The 23,834-nt window shown below is 24.0% G+C and overlaps 1 protein-coding gene across 2 annotated transcripts in view; it reads right to left on the bottom strand.

The window, feature by feature from the left end:
- LOC111630963 (prothoracicostatic peptide-like) overlaps positions 1–20,681 on the bottom strand; it is a 46,453-nt gene extending 25,772 nt beyond the window's left edge. For both annotated transcript variants that reach the window (XM_023375131.1, XM_023375130.1), the window contains exon 1: positions 20,573–20,681. The gene's annotated coding sequence lies outside the window, so the exon portion shown is untranslated. The remainder of the gene's footprint in view (positions 1–20,572) is intronic.
- Between the last annotated feature and the right edge of the window lie 3,153 nt (positions 20,682–23,834).

Raw genomic sequence — 23,834 nt, forward strand, 5'->3', positions numbered from 1 at the left:
ATTATTTAAAACATATAATATAAACTTTTAAACGCTGTTCTTTCTTTTTTAAATTTTAATATACGAAAGACCTATAATATGCTAAGAGCTCTCTCTCTAAATATACATATATATATATATATATTTGTATGGCCAACAGGTCCACCCACGTGAAGTTTTTGCGTTTTCCTCACCTTTTTAGCTCGTATATTAGGACCAGTTTACCATAGAAAGTCCTTACGAGTGGCATCCCCCGGCAGATCGCCCACGTGTCGCGTTATACCACATACAAACGAAACAATACATGTAACTTTCTTTTGTTTTAATCGATACAATATTTACTTTATGTGGCAGTGTAAAATATTAAAAGACGAGTGTTCTCTTTTCAAGAGAACTGCGATAATAATAGCGAGATGTTCCTTTATGAAACTTTTTATCTATTGGTTAAAGTGGAAGATGATTGAAAGTAAGCATCTATAGGCCTACTCTTATTCCAGAAAAGAAAATAAAATCGACATTTAACTATCTTCGTTACATTTCAGTGAAAGTTTAACCCCTTTCTTAACGAAATATCCGATTACATAAAAACAACTTGTAAGAATAAAATATACAACAATGTATCATCAATCTTACAACGTCAGGATCTCTTTACAAACTATTGAACGGCCACGTTAATAAATTGTGACAGACCACCTTTTGCTCTCTGATACTGATATACTATTGAATTTTTAATTTTTTATAAAAAAATATATATATAAACTTTAATTTATTTTTAAAACTAAAGAAANAATCGAAATGTTTGTATAAAACTTATATAACAATGTAATTAGGTTAAATCATAATATTTAGTGTTTGTTTATAACTTGTAAATAGTAAGCCCATCTCATTAGAATATAAATTTAATCTTATAATATTATAATGCTCGTTCACAATGAGTTAGATATACAAATTATTCAAAATCTACACTTAGATCGTCGATTAACGTATATAATTGCGGATGGGAAAACAATTTAAGAGCATCAATGAAAACATACCCGTAGAGGACAGACAAATAGGTTTTCTCTTTTACAAACGAAAATATAATAATTTGTATTCATATTTTAAAGTAAGTTAATTTTAAATAAACAAATTTAATATTAAATAATAATTTTTGAATAACAATTCTCAATTAATAAGGCTATTTGATATCAATTTATAAATTTCTGATCGAGTGCTACAATGAATTCTAGCACTTAAAAGTTAGAATTATATTTATTGGACTGAAATTTTAAAAAATTGCAGCCCTATACATTTCCATTTACTTCCATCTGTCCTTCCTTAATCTCGAGAACTGAATTAGATGAAAATCAAGACAAGACACAGAAAGCTTAGGGGCAGGAGAACCCTACGAACTTTCAGTTTGGACCGGAAGTCACGTGATTTCAATTCAAAAATTTTTCCAGAACAGAGTTAGATAGGTGACTGGCATGATTTTAATATTAACAGGAAAAGTATGATATACAGGGGCAAGACACTACTAAAATTGAGATCATAGTGACGATGTCACAATAAATAATTGCTCGTATTATATTATATTTATATTTATTTTCTTATTAAGTATTTTAATTTAGACAATGTTTTCTAATTTTTGAGATAAAGAAAACGTTGCTTTTTTCTAATAAATGGCAATAAAGGAAGAGTTTTACTAACAAAATGCTGTGTTAAATATATAAATTGATAGTGAATCGATAGTCCAATTTATATGTTATATATATATTTTGTTTAAACTGACTAATAATTATTTATTTATTTTTATATTGATCATTAGTAATCAATATTAATTACTTACTATGAATGGAAATATCAGAAATAAAAAAAATTTGGTATTTTAACTAATGTATTTTTAATGAAATAAATGTTTAGAAAAAATTAAAGTGAATTTTTATATAAATTTAATTGTATATTAATGACAATTAACTCTTTTTAAATGCTAGAAGATGGGTTAAAATACATAAAATTCTCATAAAATTGTAAAAAATGTCGAGAAGTAAGTACTGTAGTTTTATTTTTATGATAACAGAGAAAGAAATAAGAACAGCATCAAATAAGCTCGAATATATAACATTAAATATTAAATTCTTACTGAAAACAATTGGCCAACCAGCTAATTTATATTAATAATTTAAATAAGATAAATAAAAATTCATTTCTTGTTAATTTTAAAGATATTTCGTAAGCCATTTGAACCTGGTCTTACAGAGAGAGATGCTTTCTATCAAACTATTATATAAGATAGAACTGTAATTAAGTAAAAGTAAAATTAAAATAATTTATTACAGGGTCAACAAATGATATTTAAAAAACTAAATATTATTTATGCATTCGTTGAGTATGTTTTAATGGTCTAAATATGTGTTGTGGAGTGCGGCACGACCTATTGGATTATCATAGGAATAATATATGTGTGTACATATATAGAAAAATATAAAATTGTTAACAAATAAAAAAAAAGAACCTATCACGAAAACATAATTATAATAAAAAGTAAATAGNTTGTTTAATTAAAAATCCTTTGTTTAATTAATTATTTATTAATCATCGCTGATATTCCTAATCAATTTGTCGTATTTGCACAGGAATTGTTTGATTGTTTTTAAACTTTATCGACAGATATTTCCATATTTTTCGATATCTCTAATTCTAGTGGGCGGTTTTAGAAGTTGTTCTGTAAATTTTTTAATACAATATATGAAAACAGATCGTTTCGGAATAAGAATGGCTATAATAGAATTCAAATTGATATATGCTTTATAACGTGAATATGATGCTATAAAACAGGGGTGTCCAACCTTTTTGTTTCTCTGGGCCGCATTGGAAGAAGTCAAGGAGATTTGGGCCACAAGTTTATATAATATATACTTGTGGCCCAATATACAAGTATATTTAAGGATTAACGTGTCTAGATTATAATAATAAATATTAAAACTTTATCACGAAAAAGGATATTTTAAAAATTACTTCTACAGACACTTTCAATTTTTACTTAGAATATATATAAATTCATTTATTTTTTTCGAATATTTTTTACGGCAAACAAAAAAAAGTAGCCACATTTGGCGCAATGTAGCCAAATCTTGTAACGTTGAAAGAAATACTAAATAAAGCTGGAGTTGTGATTCAAAGGATTATAGACCCAAATGAGGGGGAAAGGCGAGAAAGGACAAAAGATAAAGAAGTGAGAAAAGTTGGAAAATTAAGGGTCAATATTTGCATAACAGAAGATCTATTTAACCTTTCTCACTACTTTTTATCTTTCGTCCTTTTTCACCTTTCCCTCCTTTTCCCAAATTTGGGTCTATAATTCTTTGAGTCATAACTCCAGCTTTATTTAGTAATCCTTCCTCATTCACACATCTCCAAGTATTTGAAAATATTTCTTTTCCGCTCAAAAATAAAATATAAATACAGGTTTACGGCTTTGTGAAACTTCTTTTTTGAGTTTTACGCCGTTGAAATAAATAAATAATAAAAAAATTAAAACATTTCTCGGTTTTGTTTACACGTTTATTGGGCCGCATAGGAACTTCTCTTGGGCCGCATGCGGCCCGCGGGCCGCGGGTTGGACACCCCTGCTATAAAAGTTAAATGCTCACGTGTTGATTAAGACATTAGGGGTAGGAGAGAGTCCATCACCCATTGTTTAATACCATTTGTAATGGGCATAGATGGATACATTGCTAGTTAGGCCCACTTGTAATGGAGATAAATATGTCAGCTATACAGCCGAAAAATGCTCTGGCAAGTTGTGTAAACCAATGAAATGAAATCAGTTGATCTAATTTCTTACTTGTAATAATTGAAATAGTGTAAGATTTTAAATTTTTGGGCTGAAATTTGAAAAAAATTGTAGACCTATAAATTCCCACTGTTGTTTGTCCTTCATTAATATCGAGAATGGCGTTAGATAGATGAAAATCGAGACCAGATATGGAAATCTAAGGGGACGAAAGGCCCAAACTAACTGTATAAGTACTTCCTGTTTGGTCCGAAAGTCACGTTATTTTAATTTTAAAATTTTCTCCAGAATGGTATTATATAGATAACCGGCATGACTACCCTGTTAACAGGAAAAGTATGATGTACAGTACTGTATGTGGGGCAAGACTATTAAAATCGAGCTCACTGTAATAAAAAATTGCAGCCTGACGTTCTGACGATGTCACAATAAATAATTGCTCGTTTTTATATAAATTAAAATTTTAAGAATTTTCATTACTCAAATTATTAACCAAAGTCTATAAAAAGTTTTTTTTTTTTACATTCAGTACTTTCAATAAACTCTACACCGAAGAGTAAAGTAACAAAATATAATTGATACGAAGAGCAGCAGCTACAACTTTCAAAAGGAGTTACTAAAAATTGTCTGTTAAAATTGAATTTTTTAATATTATTATTTGCAACTTCTGAAAAAGTAAGCAGATTAATGTTTAAATCCTACGACTTTTAAATTGAATTTACAATATTTTTTCACTTAATTCAAGATAGAAATAAGGAAAAAATAACAGCTAAACGCCTTTGCGAACGTTTGCATATTATATCCGGATGATCCAATATCCAGGTGAGAGATTTTGATCAGAATTCAATGGATTTTCTTATATAACAAGAGATCAACAGCAAGGAATATAATGGAATGGATCGTTTCTTAAATCGTAATATTCTCAGAAACCTTATTATTAAGTTTAAAAAATGAATGCTACAACAATATTTCAAAGCTTAAAGAATAGGCTCTACTTACTTTTTATTTAACCCCATTTTGTGAGTGATGAGAGCCATTCATCAAGAATGGATTTCTCTTGTTTAAAATAAAATTCTACCATAAATCAAGCTGTAGAAATCTGTTTTATAGTTCATTTACCTCTTTTAGAGTTGGACCGAAAATCTTTCTGGTTCATTTTCAAAATTTTGAAGGTTTTGACGTAAAATTTAAATCGTTTTTCAAATTACGACGAATTGAAAATTATTATAATGTAAATTAGAAAAAAGAAGAGATTCGAATAAAAGGAGAGCAAAAATTGTAAACTTGGCCCCGTTTGGATAATGTAAAAATCAGTTTAAATTTACGCAAAACATAAATATTTTACATACGAAAACGATATTTTTGTACAAAAAACATTTTAATGCGCGTTTTTAGGCTTTGAAGCAACATTTAATCATTTGAAAAAATTTAGAATGTCACACGAATTGCTTACTCTCTTCTATATTTTTTACTTCATACACACGTGTAAGAATGCCTATTTTATAACACAATAGATAACTATGCGAATATAACTTAAAAAAAATTTAAAATAAATATTTAGTTCCAAAATATTTATTTTAACTTTTTAATATATATATAGGTTATTATATTTTAAATCTACGCAAGATTATAGTTTATACCAAACACACGCTTAAATTTTATTATATTTACTAAAATAATGCGAAACTTTATCACTGTTTATGCATTTTATACTTTAATACACGCGTATAGAATTAATGTAATATAGAATAGAATTTTTAACGAAATAACTAATAAAAACAGTAGTTATTATTTATAAATTCCAGAACTTGTAATCTTCTCGAAGCTTAGTTACAGTTGAAACATATAAATTGTATAGACACTTCAAATCACAAAGTAAATCGAGAAGCTAAAAATACACTCACGGTTATCAGAAAATGGGCAAAACAAACAATGTTTCGAAAAGTTAATAAAAACTAGTGACTCTAAAATGCCAAACATATATTGATTAATATAAAAATTCCAATGTATAACTTGCAAAAATATATATATGATAAATGGCTCTATTTTTCTAATTTTCTAAAATAAAATTTCCATATTCTGCAATTAGTACAATTATATAGGAATTAATTTCTTTTCGTGTAAGAAAAAATCGATTCTGGATGAACAAAGAACGAAAACCTGTATTTGAATGAATAATTTAATATTAATATAAGTTATATATATATATCTAGATTTATAACTTATATTATATTTATAACTTATATATATATTAATATATTAATTGTGCTAATTCGAACTNATTTTTACTTTCACAATTTTATATATAACAGAGGAAAAGTATGGAAATAAAAAAATATTAACTTTCTCCCAATAATTTTAAATTTTTGGATTCGGGGACTCCAAAAATGCGAAAAAATTTGTGGGGTTTCTGTATTTATAATCATTAGAATGTGTTTATGTAGGGGCGCGATTATGTTCAACCATTTTCAAGCTTAGTAACTCTGTTGAAAATTTCTGAAATATTACAGGTAGGTTTATATATTAGGGAGGATTGTTGCCATTAAATTTTGGTTGTGAAAGGTCGAGGAGATCTTTTGCGAGGTGATAAGCTTTTTTCCATCTTAGAATAATTAATAATATAAAAGTTATTTTTTAATAAAATCTAATAACGGACGGCGTATTATACAATTTTATCTTTTTTACGATAAAAGTTACGCAACTCGTTACCAGATTTTTTTAAAAATATTGTAACTATAAAATTCATCTTCCTTAAAATATATCCATAAAAATTGTATATAACAACATATTTTAATTATTTGATGAAAATATTTGATAGTTCAACTTAATTTGAGTGATGTAAAAGATAAAGTAAAAAAAAAGTATTTTTAAACATAGATTTTTATCTGAAACATTTATAAAATCTCATGAAATCTAATGCATTTCTTCATAAAAATATATTATTTTTTATATAACTTTTTTGTAAAAAAATAATAAAATTTATAATAAAAAAAACTAGAAATTTAATGGAAATTTTTTCCAATTACCTTTGAATATTATAATAAAATTTAAAAGTAAAATGGCACCATGATTATCATTTTCTTAAAACACAAAATGTTAATTCAGCAACCATAAAATGAATAAAATAAGAATAAAATATTTGTTAATTCGAATGGAAAGGAAAGAAAACGAATTGAAATCATTTCGAATTGCCACCAACGAATTTGATTTCACTTGTTTAACGGGATTAAATTATAATATTAGAACTGAGAAAATTGTAAAGAGAATAAATGAAACGAAAATATAATCCCACAAGAATTTAATTGATTAGAAAAAAAAATTATTCAAAAAATATTTGAAAGAATATTCTTGTAAACGAAAAATAAATGGTTAATTAATAAATAATTAAACTCGATAATGTTTAAAAATAAATAACATTTTTAAACATTATTGAGTTTAAAACTCCTCAAAAAATTACAATTTCGTCATACAAAAACAAAATATAGCCATAATTAAGCTTTCAAAATTTGAAACTGTTGAAGGTCAAGACATTATTATTCACACCATTAAAATTTTTCTCTATAACCGAATAAATTTTCACGTAAAATAATATTGTCGATTAAATTGTATTATATAATTAGAATTAATTATTAATGAAATTTTTTTATTATAAAGTTTAAATTNAATAATATTTGACTTCTATTTCTAATATACAAATAACTAACTTATTTATAAAATTCTAATGCAGTTAAGAACTTATATTTAAACTAAATTTATTATATAATAAAAGTTAATGAAACAAAATAAAATTTATTATGCGGATAATATTTATTATCTAGAAAAATATTTTAATTATCATTCTATCAACTTTACTTCAATAATTTCATATTTATTATATAGTTTATTGTTAATCTTAGAAATTAATGTATTTTAATATACGAAAGTTAAATGAATGTAAAATAAAACTGCCCAAAACCGAAAAAAAATTTCGGAACGGAATGACTTTCTGCATAAAAATACCTGTTGAAACGGAAACCTGTATCGTGAGATTTCGTTTTACACAGGTTTTACTGTAGCCTATATATATATATTACAATTTATGTAAGAAACTTGTAAAAGTAACTGTCATTTCCTAACTTATTCTTCGAATATCTTAATAAAATATGGAAAATTTATAAGTTAAATTTCTAGAATTTTCATTTTTTAGCAATTTCATAAGCTAAAAATAATTTAATATTGTCCATTTTTAAACATTATTGAGTTTAAAACTCCTCAAAAAATTACAATTTCGTCATACAAAAACAAAATATAGCCATAATTAAGCTTTCAAAATTTGAAACTGTTGAAGGTCAAGACATTATTATTCACACCATTAAAATTTTTCTCTATAACCGAATAAATTTTCACGTAAAATAATATTGTCGATTAAATTGTATTATATAATTAGAATTAATTATTAATGAAATTTTTTTATTATAAAGTTTAAATTAAAGAATTATTAAACTTCGATTTCTTTATTAAATTAGTAAAATTAAAGTCAAACTTTCCTAGATTTTAATAGAAAAAATGATAAATGAAACTTTTTTATAAAATAAATTTTAAATTTAGATCTAAAATAAAATTATTTTAACCCCAAAATTTTAAAATTATTAGCTAAATTTTATATTTCTCACAGAAGAATTTCTCAAAAAAAAAAAAATATTCAATCTTTCTTAATTATCAGGATGCAAATAATAAATTTTTAAACATTAATTAACATTTTTAATTACGTTAGTAAATACACAAATTACGTCCATTTAATATTATTAATAAAATCAATAGTAAAAATTCAATACTTTTTCAATAAGGCATTGTAATTATAAATTCTATTTGCATAGAAAAATATTTGCCTATAAGTAATTTCAAAAACTGTATAATTTACATAAATTGAGATCAAGTTTGCTTATATCCTTATATGAATATTGTATTGTTTGTTTTATTCAAGTAATTCGTTTCTTATCAGTTAATTCAACATCAGAGATAAAGATTTTTCCATTTGTTGTTTGTAATGTAAACTTTGTAACTATATTAGAAAAAAAATCACTGTGATGTGACGTTGATACATATTAAAATATCGTTAAAGTGCAAGATTTTATATTCTTTTCCAGAAAAATAATATAAAATATTCATTTTATTTCTTTCGAATGACAGATATTCATGAATCAGTTAGGCTTTAACACGTAAATTAGCTTTTAAAAATAAGCAAATAATTGTGCTACAATTTGAAAAAATTGAAGATATTATTCACCCGTTTGTCTGTCTGTTTCTCTTTCCTTAATCTCGAGAACGGTGTTAGATATGTGAAAGTCGAGACCACAACAGGGAAAGCTTAGGGGTAGATGGCCCGATTAATTATATACGAACTTTCGTTCTAAATCGGAAGTCATGTGATTTTAATTGAAAAATTTTCCTCAGAACGAAATTACATAGATGACCAGCACGACTCTGTTGTTATCAGGAAAAGTATGATGTACAGGGGCAAGACACTACTAATTTGAGGTGGAGAGCATATATTTTAAATAAAATATATTTAAAATATGATTNTTAGAGAAAATTTAATGGCAAATTCTTAAAAATTAATGTAATTAATAAATATAAAATTCTTGTTAAATTATAATCAAAAATTTTTCTGTAACAAAATTTAATAGGAGTTAATGTAAAGTTAAATGCCGAAAGTTCATATTTTCTATTGAAAATATATTTAGTCAACAAGAATATAGTTCATCCTCTTGTCTTGTAAATATTAATCTGCATTAAATTCGACTACACGACAAATTGTTTTAAAGAGGAAGCATCACGACAAGATCACGACTGAAGAGTTTTGCAAACTCGACATTGGTGTCGTGTCATTGATGTGAAACTTAGTTTCGTGTTAAGTCATTACTTGGGAAACTATAAATAAAACTAAGTACGGAATTTTAGTTCGAAATTCTTTTTCCAATTAGTAAAATGGGATTTAGTTTATTTTCAAGCAAAAAATTAGTGATTTCTACGCAGTTTTTTTCTTTTTATGCTTTTTATGATTAAATAAATCATAAAAAGCATAAAAAGAAAAAAACTGCGTATTTCTATAAATTTAATTATGAAATTTGTTACTAATTAATACATAATTAATTTTCATACTTATAAACTTAATGGTAATTTTTAATTCTTGTGGATTGTGTTTGAATAAATCTCACAACATTAACCTCAAAATCATATCTTAGTTCCTAATTTATATTGTTCATAGTCTGTCTATTTTAACATCTAATTAATAAATTAATTAGTAAAATTATAAAATATATTTCGATTTCTTTGTAGGACATATGAAGAATACGGAACTTCTTGGGAATATTCCCATATTCTCATGAAGTTCCATGACTGATATCACTGATTATCATCGTTGAATATTTAGTTTTTAATTATTTTTTTTCGAATATTTTGCTAAATAATGTCTATATAAAAGTAATAACTATCAAAACAAGTCATAATTTCTTATAAAAAACATTTTTTATAATAAATGATATAAAATTCGAGTTCTTTATTTGAATCATCAACCAAGGAAGATCATATAACCATATATAATCCACGTTTGTAAATTGTTTAAAATGAGCCAAAAAGAGTATTGATTGCGGATTTTAATTAAGAATATATTATGTTTATGTCACGTAGCATAAAATTACTCTATGAGAGCATACGTAAGGACATTCTTGTTAGTATGCAATGAGGCTTTCACACGAAAGCCATTGGCTAAATTACTCTATTGATGGATGAAAATTACTTTGTATCCTTAATAGCGACCTTGAACTAAAAGATGGAAACAATTTCCATTACTAGTGATTTAATTTCAGCTTATTATTTTAAAATTATGAAAGCTTTGGCTCAATAATAATCCTAACTTCCAATCAGTTAAGCTTTACAGGGGACTAAATTCTTATAATTACAGTACTTTCATTTTTTTAAATATATAAACACTGATGTTATAGTTTATGTGTAGTTGTATACATTAATTTTGATGATTTAAAACGGAATTTAATGTAAAAATTCAGGCAATTTTACGTTAGAGAACATAAAAATAAAATATATTTAGACTGAAATTTAAAAATTGCAGACCTATACAATTCTACTATCAGCTGGCTGTCCTTCGTAAGTCTGGAAACGGAGTTAAGTAAATAAAAACCGAGAGCAGACCTGGAAAGCATAGAGGTCGGAGACCCTGATTAACAATATATGAAGTATATTCTAAACCGGAAGTCATGTGACTTTAATTCAAAAATTTCTCAAAAATTGAGTTAGATAGATGACCTTTGACTCTATTGTTCTCAGCAGAAGTATGATGTACAGGGGCAAGACATCAATCCAGACTAGATATGGAAAGCGTAGAGGCCGGACACCCCGAACTATAAACGAACTTCCGGCTTAGGAAGTCAGCTGACCTTTTTAAAATTAAAGGATGATTAAATATTGCAATAGTTGCTGGTTTTATATTATTAAAGCTTTCAACACGAGAAATGTGAAATAAATATTTATCAATTTAAAATCGCGAATTAATGTAAACTTTCAGGAAAAGATCTTCCTGGGGTTAATCTTCTTATCTATTTTTCGATAAGTAATCGTAGAAGCTAATGATTAATTAATATAGATTTGAGAAATTTATTCACATAATTTAATGACTAATAATTGATTTAAATTTAATCCTTAAAAATTAACAGAAAATGCAATTGTTATTGGCATAAAATTTGTTAAATCAACATTCGAATCGTTAGCTTAATTGTTTACTCATCACTCCGGATAAATAGTATTTGTTAAATAAATGCAGATTGGTCGAAAGTTTGTATAATTTATCAAAATGTTTATACCGAAAATGTTCAAAGAAATTATATAAATATCCTTTATAATTATTTCTTTATAAATAAAAAAATTATTTATTTTAGAGAAACTTTAATTCAATCAAATGAACTCTTGTAATTAAAGACAATCCAAATAAACTTATGTTTTAAATGTTTATTTTAATTTAAATTATTTTAAAATAGAATTTAATGATTTTATCAACTGTCCTGTTGCTAAATTTAATAAAATAATTTAAATACATTTTCAAATTAACACTAAATCGAGTGTATCGTAAAACTGAAGTACTGTACTGTATCTCAAACAACACAAATTATATTATAAATTATAGTGAGGTCTAAACACAAGTTGCACCTCGAAAATTACGTGATTTATTATGGTTTACCATAAAAAATTGTAATTTTAGTAATTCACAAAGGATTCATTTACAAGTATAGGAGATTTGCGCTATTTAGAAAGGCACTATATCGAAGTTTGATTGTAGATATGTTTGTCCGTCCATTTATGTTCGTATATAGTAAAAGAAGAAACAAAAGTAAACGGAAATAAACTTTAGAATGTCATTTAATACAACCTTAGGAGAATTTAACGTAGTGTAAATCATTGTATTTTCGTACGGATGAGCTATAAATGCAAGAAACTTCTGGCTAATAAGCGAATTTCACCACTTTACTCTTTAATATCTTTACAAAATCTGATTCTGCATTCTCTCATGAGTCGCTTGATACAAAATTTGTGCAGATTTATTAAAAAAATTACGCTCTTTTTTGTATTACAATGTCAACTGCAGATTCCATTTTTTATAATGACGATCTTAAGTTTATTAAAAATTTTACACTTAATATTCATATTAAGTGTAGAATTTTTAATAGAAATTTACTTCGTAATTACTTATTGTTTGCAGTTTATAACAGATATTGGTAATAATTTATGCTAATTAGCTATTTTAAGTAAATGAATCGTAATAAAAAACACATGTTTTAATTTCTAGATGCTTAGAGAAAATTTAATGGCAAATTCTTAAAAATTAATATTCTTTATTAATTGTAATTATTTAAATTTTAAAGCTATGGGTTAATGTATAAGGTGTGTTAAATTATTATTTTTTATTATTAATATTGAAACAGTAAATATTCGTAGGAAAAACATTAAATAGTAATAAAATTTTCTTAAAAATGTAAATATATGAGGGGTGACTCATTTTACATTAGGCATCCCCATGTATCTAATTAAAAAAATAAAATAAAAGAATAATATTGTATTTTTAAATATACCCGTTCATGTTTAAGACACCACTTTATTGAATTTCACTAAACAACATGGACTTGGGATGCATTTCGGGATTTTTATCACCTCCTCAGCCAATCATACATACATATTGTGACGTTTACCCTAAAGTTCTATGAATCACAAACTCACAGAATATATCAAAGAAATTACATTTTGAAATTCATAGAACTTGAAGTATAGGGCATATTATTGGCTAAGAGGTGGTTAGTTTGATTCATATTCAACAATATGGGATATGAATCAAACAATATGGAGCGTGATATATAAAACACACGCATGTGTTAGGAAACAAGTGAATAAGACAATTGATCCTGACCAAACTGATCATGCCCATATATTTTATGACAACTTAGTTATGATTTATATCTGGAACACAATTAGCATCCTTTCATACATGATTTTAATTACTAATTTATCATCTTACCATAGTAAATTTGAGAAATTTAGAACATGTTTTTAATTAGAAGAGTTGGCGTGTTAATTGACACGTGAACTTTTCTAATTAAAAACAATACGTGTTTAAACTATAATGTAATTTATAAATAAATATTTATATTTTATTCATCAACCAAGGAAGATCATATAACCATATATAATCCACGTTTGTAAATTGTTTAAAATGAGCCAAAAAGAGTATTGATTGCGGATTTTAATTAAGAATATATTATGTTTATGTCACGTAGCATAAAATTACTCTATGAGAGCATACGTAAGGACATTCTTGTTAGTATGCAATGAGGCTTTCACACGAAAGCCATTGGCNCGATTTTTACATTTTTGAAGTCAGGACACCTTAAAACTTCGAGAAAAGAAAAAAGCATTTAAGGTTTTTTCCCCTGTATGCATAAATGTTAGTGTGTGGATGGAGGCACTATTTTGTTCACCGAATTTTGAAGCTTTAATAATCTCCCTTTTTAATGAAATTTTCTGAAATTTTTCAGGTAATTTTATGTGTTAGGGTCATTGATGCTATTAAATTTTGGTGGTTAAAGATCGAAGGGGTGAGGAGATAGAGGGAGTCGTGTGTATCGCGAATGGGTCGAATTTAACGACGATTTTACTCGTTATTAGCATTTATAAGTTTTCTTTTTCTTTTATAAAATTCATCTTTACTCTAAAATTAAGATGTTTCCATTTTGTAATAATTAATAATATAATAATTCTTTTTTTCTCTGGAAAATTACACAACTCTGGATTTTTTTAATCTGTTAATAAAATTCTTTTATTGGGGAAAACAATAATTTTAACACAAGTAAACAACCATTTAAGCAATTTGAAAATAGGTTACAAAAAAGAAAATTCGAAAGAATTTTTATTGTTTTAAATTTAATTAAAATAAAAAATAATTGTATATTTTTCACTTAAAGATAAAGTTTATAGTTTAAATAAATTACGAGCAAAACTTATTGTGACATGGTCACAATGCTAGGCTGCAATTTTTAATCATATTTTTAATTTATTTCATTTAATTAATATATGCTCTCCATCTGAAATTAGTAGTGTCTTGCCTCTGTAATCATACTTTTTCTAATAACAGCAGAGTCGTGCCGGTCATCTTTATAACTCGTTCTGGAGAAAATTTTTGAATTGAAATCTTTTGACTTCTCGTTCAGACAAGACGTTCTTATATAGTTAGTTGGGGCCTCCTATAGTTTCCATATCTGATCTCGACTTTCATCTAACTCAGTTCTCGAGATTAAGGAAAAACAAACAGACAGGCAGACGAATAAACGGGCGACAGTGGAAATTTATAGGTCTACAATAACAATTATTAGTTTTTAAATTTGATATATATATTCTAAACAATTTAATTCATTCGAAATTTATACAATCGAATAAAAAACAAAAGAAAGTATTTATAAAATTTGTTGATCATTTAGTGTAATTTGAAACTGAATTTAATTTCCTACGATTTAAATCCTCGTCGATTGTGATTAACTTAATGGAAATGAAAATAATACAATTACTGATATATTTACTTTTAAAATTATAACTTAACAAACAGAATTATTACTTTGTTATTAAAATTTCTTAAAGAAATTTTTCGAAATTATGTTTACATTTTGAATAAATTTTCAAGACAATGAATAATAAATTAGCATTTTTGCTAGGTGAAAATGCAAAATAGCTAATCTTTGTTTATACTAGAGCATAGAAATCAATATTTATTATAATCGTATATAGTGGAGTGTTCATATTGTTTCTAATATTTTGAATAGATTAAAGAGAATTTTAAGCTATAACATTTAATAGTTGATTGGAAAAAGTATAAAGGAAATCCATTAGATAGTTCTGAAAGAGGGCGATTAACTGTTTATTTTGATGATTGTCTTCTGATTACTCTTAATCTCAAGGGATCTGTAAACATAGTCAAAGTAATAGGTTGAAAATAATTAAGCCTTTGAGATAATACTTAAAAGTTTCCTTTATTTTCTTCAATTTTATTATTAGTTAACCATTATTTAATATAATAAGCCCTATACTATTTAACCTAATAATATCTTTTCATTGTTAATATAATGAATATAACACGCATTTAACATCAGATAACTTATAGAATAATTAAAATGAATGTTTTTACTTATAATTAAACAAGTTTTTATAAATATAAACAACTTTAAAATTGAGTTTTGAATATTTGATTTATATTATTTGAATGCCAATAATGAATAGTCAATTGAAGTGTGAATATCTAAACGAAACACGTTTATTCTTTACAAATGCATCATGAATTTTCGAGAATAGCAACATTAGAGAGAATTTGTATAGAAATTCGAATATATAATTCAAACAAGACGCTTTCTGAGAAGAATAAAGATGTAAAGATTACCAAACCTTTGCTGGATTTATTACAGATGCAAAACACATTCAAAAACATTGAAAAGAATAGAAAATATAACAATATCTCAATTGTTTTCTTTGTTATAAATAACCAAAATTGTGATTTAGTAAGACTTCTATCGATGGTAAGAAGTACCATATTTTTAAGGATAATTTTGTATTAGAATTATTAAATATTCTTAATTAATTAAGATCGAAACGTAATTAAATATCCTTCAGTTACAATAGAATATTTGGCATAGATTAAACTGTAAGATTAAATGTTATTATCGTTTAATTATACTAATTATAATGAACTTCTATGAGTTATAATTTAATTATAAAATAAATTTATTTTAAAAAGTTCTATTAATAAAATAAATCAATAGTAAATAAAATAGTATACTTAATGAAATATTTCATTTTAAATTAATTAATTAATTAAGGAAAAAAATAATAAATTTTAATTAATTATACTAAGAAAAAAGATATTTAAATTAGTTATAATATTCCATTATAATACTTTATTATTGTAATATTGTAAATAGAATTTTTATTAAAATATTATCTAAAGAGAAAAATTCTTAAATTTTATAAATAAATTACAAACAATTTAATAAATATATTTAATTATCATCCTTAAAACATTTACACAGTTATATATGTTATTCAAATATGAAATAATGATGTTTAAAACTATGTTTTGAGGCGGATATAAATTATAATTTCGTAGTACAGTACATAATTTACATTATCCATAATTAAAATTTACAGCAAATTATGCTTAGTATAAATTATTATAATTTACAAATATAGTCTTTAAAAAGTGAGTTTTATTTATCTCTAGAAGAATTGCTGAAAGATAATTCAAGCGCATTCGAATGTAGAACTTGAATACATCTAGAATAACTGGAGTTTCATTCAAATTGACATTTCTCTATTTTCCGAAGCTTATGAAAGTGTTTCTGTTATCGAAACTTTATCGATTTTTCTACAACAAAAACTGAATTTTCTAAATGATTATTGTCAGGGGCGTGAATTAAAAATCAATAAAGTAAAAGCCAAATCGAAGTGCCAAACAGATAAACTTTGTATAAACTTCCAGCAGAGAGATTTTCAGTTGTTTTTAACAGTGAAATATTTATAACTTTTTTCGATTTTCTAATGCTAAATCTAAGAAGAAAAACTTAATCGAATGATTTCTTTTAACCGAAATTAAATTATACGCATTTATCCATTGTTTATGTGTAATATAACAGTAAAAAAGTAATGATTTATTGTGTGTTAGATACATAAATGAGGTATTTAATTTTTATTTGGAAGATAATTAAAAAGAATTTTATGATCTGCAGCGAATTTCCGATTTCTTTATTATAAATTCATTATTCCTTTCTGCAAATTGCCCGTGTTTTCTCTTATCACTTCGCTTCGTTTAAATTATTATACATTTTTTTTATTGATTTAGATTCTCTAATGATAATTAGTAAATGGAATTGTATCGTTTAATTTATAATTAGTAACTTTGTTTCCAATAAAAATTTTATATTTACAATTTCTAATGTTTAATTTAATAAATAATAATTATTAAATCTAGAATAGTAAATTTGTTTAGAATTATTAAATAAATGCTGCTTAATGCAAGAAAATTGTGTATGAATATTATTTAAATTACCATTAATTTAAAATAAAACATTATTTAATACAATTAGAAGACTTAAATTTAATATTTAATCTAATTGTAAAGTAGAAAAAGTCATTTTTAACCTATTAAGAATGAGATAAACGGGGTAAAGATACAGTCGATACTGTGTATACGTGACTTTTTTTCTGTACTATATCGCTTAAAAAATCTCAAAATTTCAAGTTTACCTTCTGAATAAAGTCAAATATTTGTTAAAGAATAGTTTAGAAATATAAAAAACCAATTAAATATATTTATTTGTATTGTTTGTATGAGTGATGCTACGAAAAACTCGTTATAACCTTCTGTTTGCTTGAATAAAATAATAATCTGTGTCTTGTTTTATATTACATAACGCTTATAGATTATATTTTATTTATATTTTCCTTCGTACATAAAAAATATAAATTACAAGTGTTAATATATGGATACAAATATACAAAGTGTTAATATGATGGATGCAGTTTTAGGGCATCCATTAGGTGCTCCATTATGCTTTCAACAATACAGATACGTAGTTTATTGTAATAAATCATATTCTATCTTAATATTCAATAAATAATTTCACGTTCACATGAAAAGTAATATATGTTTTTTTTATATTTGCCCGTTTAAAGAAGTTTTTAATAATTAATTTATGTTTAATTAAGTTATTTTACATAGTAAAATTGAATATAAAATTAAATATAAACCCCGAAATATTTACTTATAGCTAAAATTATTTTTATATATTTAAATAATTTTTCCCAGAAATGAAAATAATATATGAGTGGTTTTTATTTTTCATTTTTTAAAAATAATTCTCCGAATTTAAGTGTGTGTAATTCTTTCTTTCAGATTTTATCAGGTTGCTTTAATTGATTTATTTTAAAAATAAATAATTTAAAATGAATTATTATTTAATAAAACGTTGATAAATTTAGATATAACAAAATTAAAAATTAAAATTAAAAAATAAAATAGATAAATAATGTTAAAAAATGACCTGGAGTCGTAAATTATCTTGTTTTTTTCCTGTAAACTTCCATTAAAATGGCATTGAAAAATTATAGAATTTCGTGAATAAATGTAAAAAATAATGAATAGAATTATAATAAAAAATTAAAATATTCGAGATAAAAATGAAAGTTAAATTTATAAAATTAATTTTTAAATATTTATAAATAATTAAACTAATTATAGCTGTACTAATATTAACGAATGGATAATAAATTAAGATATAAATTTAATAAAAAATAATTAAAGTGCCTTCATTTGATTTTAAAAAAAATTAATTAGAATAATTCTTACTTTAATGGCTTTATAAAACATTAAAATTTATTATTTTAACTTTTTTGCATTAAAAACATTTATATTTTCTTGATTTTTATTGTTATGTTAATAAATCTCTGTAATTATTATCTGTGAAATTTTCATTTTGTTGTAATTGAACATACTTAAAGATACTTAAATTCTACGAATTTACTATGAATTTAATGGTTTAGATTTAAATATTTTAAAAATTAATTTAAATATATGTAAATAAATGACGTTTGTTATGTTAAGATAAATTATTTTCAGGGGAATATTTTTTTAGACTTAAAAAAAATTCGCATATTATATGAAATATTATGAAGAATTTCTTCTTTTATTTCTAGCTTATCGTTTAATTTAATGCCTTTTTTATTATCAGGCTTTAAATTTTATGGAAATCGGCAATTTTTCATAAAAAATTAGACTTTCAAATATTCATTTATTGAATTTATTTAATGAATATTCGAGAAAAAATAACTATTCTCCACGTCAGAATTTATATTATAAATTAAACTAATAATGAAAAGTTAACGTAATTGATATAAACAATATAATAATTTTTAATTAATTAATTACTTTATTAAATGTTATAAATCAAGAAACTATATGTTATTAATAAAATAAGGTATATAAATGAATATTTAAATAATTTGATTTATTAAAGTTATATATTTTAGATATTTAATTACGAATAAATGTCTATACAGTATTAATTAAAATATACCTGTATTGTAATAATTATAAATTTTATAAGTAAAATTACATATAATTGGGTTAACTATAAATATTTTTATTAATTTAAATATATTTTAAGTATTTTAATTATTATTTTTTAAATTTAATCACTGTTTAAAGAAAATATGCTGGTGCGCCTTATATTCGATTTACGCGCAATCGCCCATGATCTGAGGTTGATTTTTAAAAGAAATTAAAGAATATGAAGCAATATATGAAGGAAAAGAAAGGTTCTATTGCACTACACTGGATAAATATTTCATAAAGTATGTAGTTGAGAGAACGACGAAATATACAATGGATCAAGCAAAGATCTCAAGATCCTTCTTACAGTTTTGGACTAAGTTTTACAAGGAATTAGCATATTTATAAACACTTTTCATGCAAAATTCAATGCTAGAGATTAGTTTTTGCGATTTAAATAATAATAATAAAAAAACTTTCTTTTATAAAAATTTCCATATAAAATTTCCAAGAAACAAAGTTATTTTTTTGTATATTTTCAATAATTTTAAAAGGAATAAGCGAAGAAGTAAAATTGGAAATGCAAGTTTATTTTATTACAATTAGAGACTTAAAAAGTTTCTTTTAAAATAATTACAATTAAAATATTCTAATTTTTCCCAATAAACGTTAAGCGGAGCGAATTAAAAGTTGGTTTTAAAATGATAAATCCTATAAAGTATGGAAATAATACTTTCAAAATATGTTTAAAGCTTAATTACAACGAATTCTCAGTTCTCGTAGGAATAATTACGTTGTTTACGCTGGTCTCATTAATATGCACGGACACGTAACATTGGAAAGACATATTAATATTAAACTTATGTATTAAACTTACTATTTATGTAAATAGTGTTTTGAAACATGATACGGAAACATATTTCATGTTTATTGGCGTTGTGTGCCAAATACTAGAACTTAACACATGACTAGGTAAGTACAGCTAATAGCAAATACTTCATTAAACTGTATCGATTGTTAATAATATAGTAAATAGCTTGCATCAATGAGAATCTAGCAATTATCGTTAAGAATTTATTAGTATGGTTAGATATTTAATTTTATACGAGTTGGCAACATTGTAGGGACTTAAAATATATATATATAGAATATGAGGTTTAAGATATATTTGAAATTTTTGCAAACATTACCTGATAGAGTCAATCTTCGGTAAGTGCGACCTGTTGAGAAGAGAGAGCCTCAGAGAAGGGATGCTGTGGCAGAAACGTGCAACACAACTTACTTTTATGCGTTTCAACAACGCGGGGACGAGAAGGGGCGAGATTGTCGAGAACGCTTACTTCTTATTGGCCAATAGCGAGTTTGCGTGGGCAAATAACGATGATGTCATCATCGGTACGTTGGCGGTAGGCAGCACATTGTAAGAAGATAAATGGATAAATGTGGATTTTTTTAAAAATATTTAAATATGCATAATAATTCTCGTTTATATGATGTATTTTTTTTAATATAATAATCGACCTAAAAATTAATAAATAATTTCATTGATTCATTTCATAACTTCTGGCTTATTGTATAACTAAGAAGTGTTGACTTAAATAGGTGCTGATACTCAATTTAATTAACATTAAATGTTTTAATTATCTTATGCATTACAAGTAATAATTCAAGGTAAATCACAATTTTAATTTTATAAATTTAGAAATAATAATTAAACGTAATTAACTGTAAATAAATAATAAGATTAAATTATTATAAATTAAAATTAATACCGGGACATTACATTAACCATAATTTAACTGTAGGTTTTTTTTTCATTAAGGTGAATGTTAATTAGATTAATTAGAATTATTTTAATAAATTTTATTTTAAATTAAAATTTTCTTTATAGAAATGTCTTATTATGTTTACTTTTTAAAATTTTAATTGATGTTTTCTTATACTTAAAACTTTCAAAGATAATTTCGATCCTAAATGGAAAAAACATCAGTTTATTTTTATGCATTTTAAATTTTCTGGGGGCGTTTTACAAAATATTAAGTTATATTAAAATATTTATAATAGAAATGTCATTAGAAAATCCTAATACAGTATTGCTCTAGAAACTTAAAGGAAATATAAATTTTTTTGACTATTTGAAATCACATGGAATTTTTCTTTTTTAAATTAAAAACAGAAGAAATATTATCTACAGATTTAAAAATAAATAAGAATTAAATTTATAAATTAATTTTTATTTAATTTTCAGCATTATCTAACTGTATGAGAACTTCTAAACCCTAAAAATAAAATTCAAAATTGTTTTATTTACTAAAATTTATCGATAATTATAATTATAAAATTATAATTTATTTTATTTATTATAATATACATTAGGAAATGTCATGCAGACAAAGGATTTTCCTCAATAACAAAAAAAAAACCCAAAACAAAATGTATTTAAGAATAATACAAATACGTTTATAATGACTTTTCTTATTATATTATTATGTTATTAAATATATTTCTTGTAATATATTAAATCGCTAAATTAATCGGCAAGCCCCTCGTGTTTGCTACATAATATAAATCATAGAGGTTTACATCACCCTTAATTCTCTCTTTTTCATATTTTCCAATTTATATTTAATTATTCGTTTAAAAATATAGCAAAAATAAATAGAAAAGTTATAAATTATTATGTAATATTAATTATTTAATTAATTAATTTTTATTTAGTTTTAAATATATATTTTATATGCACAACCAGACAGATATTATGAGTAAAATAATAATAAGAAAGGGCGACAAACCTAAATAATAAATGTTAAAATTTAAAAAGTATTTATTTATTTCGGCTTGAAAATAAATTCGTAAAATAAATAAAAATATATATTATTTATAAATGTAATCTTAATTGAATTGAAAATTATGTTTTTAAATCAAGAAAAAATAATATTTTAAAAGGTTTATTACTAAGTTTTATAAAATTCCCATCAAAACACAATGACTAATAATACTTGATAATAATAATAGTGAATAACACAACAGATATGACTTTTATGACAGTGACAAATTATATTAGACGTAATTTAATTTAAAATATTTTAAATTTTAAAAAATATATATGTATTTTTTCACTTATTATATAATTAGAATTATTTTTAAGTGATTTTTATTATATAAAATATTGATTTATAAGGAGATAATATTGACACGTAAGTAACCTTATTGATGAAAAATCTCAATCAAGAAAAAATTTCGAGTGATAAAGGATGATAGACACTTCGATTAGATCACAATCATTTAACTTATGTTGCCTTAATCACTAAGCAACTTTAATTATAATTAATGAATTAATTGATATACTACATATATACATTTCCATTGGGAAAATACATCTTTCCTAAACCAATTATCACTAAATTATACACCTGTAAATTAAGGTAATAAGTATATTTAACACTAGAAATCTATTCAGAACTTATGTATTGATATAATTATTTTTCAGTTAATTATAATAATATTAATTAATAAAAAAATTAATTTAAGTGGTAATTATGTACAGTACAGTACAATGTTATAAAGAGTTTAAATTGATTAACTGAACCTTAGAAAACAATTGACACGCAGATTTATAAGGATGATAATATTTAATTATTCGCATAATTTAGTAAAATTTATAAGAGCTGTCAAAGATTTGAAATGTTTAAACATTAAACTAATAAAAATTATATATATAAAATGTTATTAAAATTATATTCTGATATAAGATAGCATAAAATATTTTTAATAAAATTTGCAAAATTAATAATATATATATATATATATAAGNTTTCAATAATTTTAAAAGGAATAAGCGAAGAAGTAAAATTGGAAATGCAAGTTTATTTTATTACAATTAGAGACTTAAAAAGTTTCTTTTAAAATAATTACAATTAAAATATTCTAATTTTTCCCAATAAACGTTAAGCGGAGCGAATTAAAAGTTGGTTTTAAAATGATAAATCCTATAAAGTATGGAAATAATACTTTCAAAATATGTTTAAAGCTTAATTACAACGAATTCTCAGTTCTCGTAGGAATAATTACGTTGTTTACGCTGGTCTCATTAATATGCACGGACACGTAACATTGGAAAGACATATTAATATTAAACTTATGTATTAAACTTACTATTTATGTAAATAGTGTTTTGAAACATGATACGGAAACATATTTCATGTTTATTGGCGTTGTGTGCCAAATACTAGAACTTAACACATGACTAGGTAAGTACAGCTAATAGCAAATACTTCATTAAACTGTATCGATTGTTAATAATATAGTAAATAGCTTGCATCAATGAGAATCTAGCAATTATCGTTAAGAATTTATTAGTATGGTTAGATATTTAATTTTATACGAGTTGGCAACATTGTAGGGACTTAAAAAATATATATATATATATTATAATGTGTATTATCTGCTTAA

This window comes from Centruroides sculpturatus, unplaced genomic scaffold, assembly GCF_000671375.1.
Source record: "Centruroides sculpturatus isolate CEXI.00-Female unplaced genomic scaffold, Cexi_2.0 scaffold753, whole genome shotgun sequence".
Classification (NCBI taxonomy): domain Eukaryota; kingdom Metazoa; phylum Arthropoda; class Arachnida; order Scorpiones; family Buthidae; genus Centruroides; species Centruroides sculpturatus.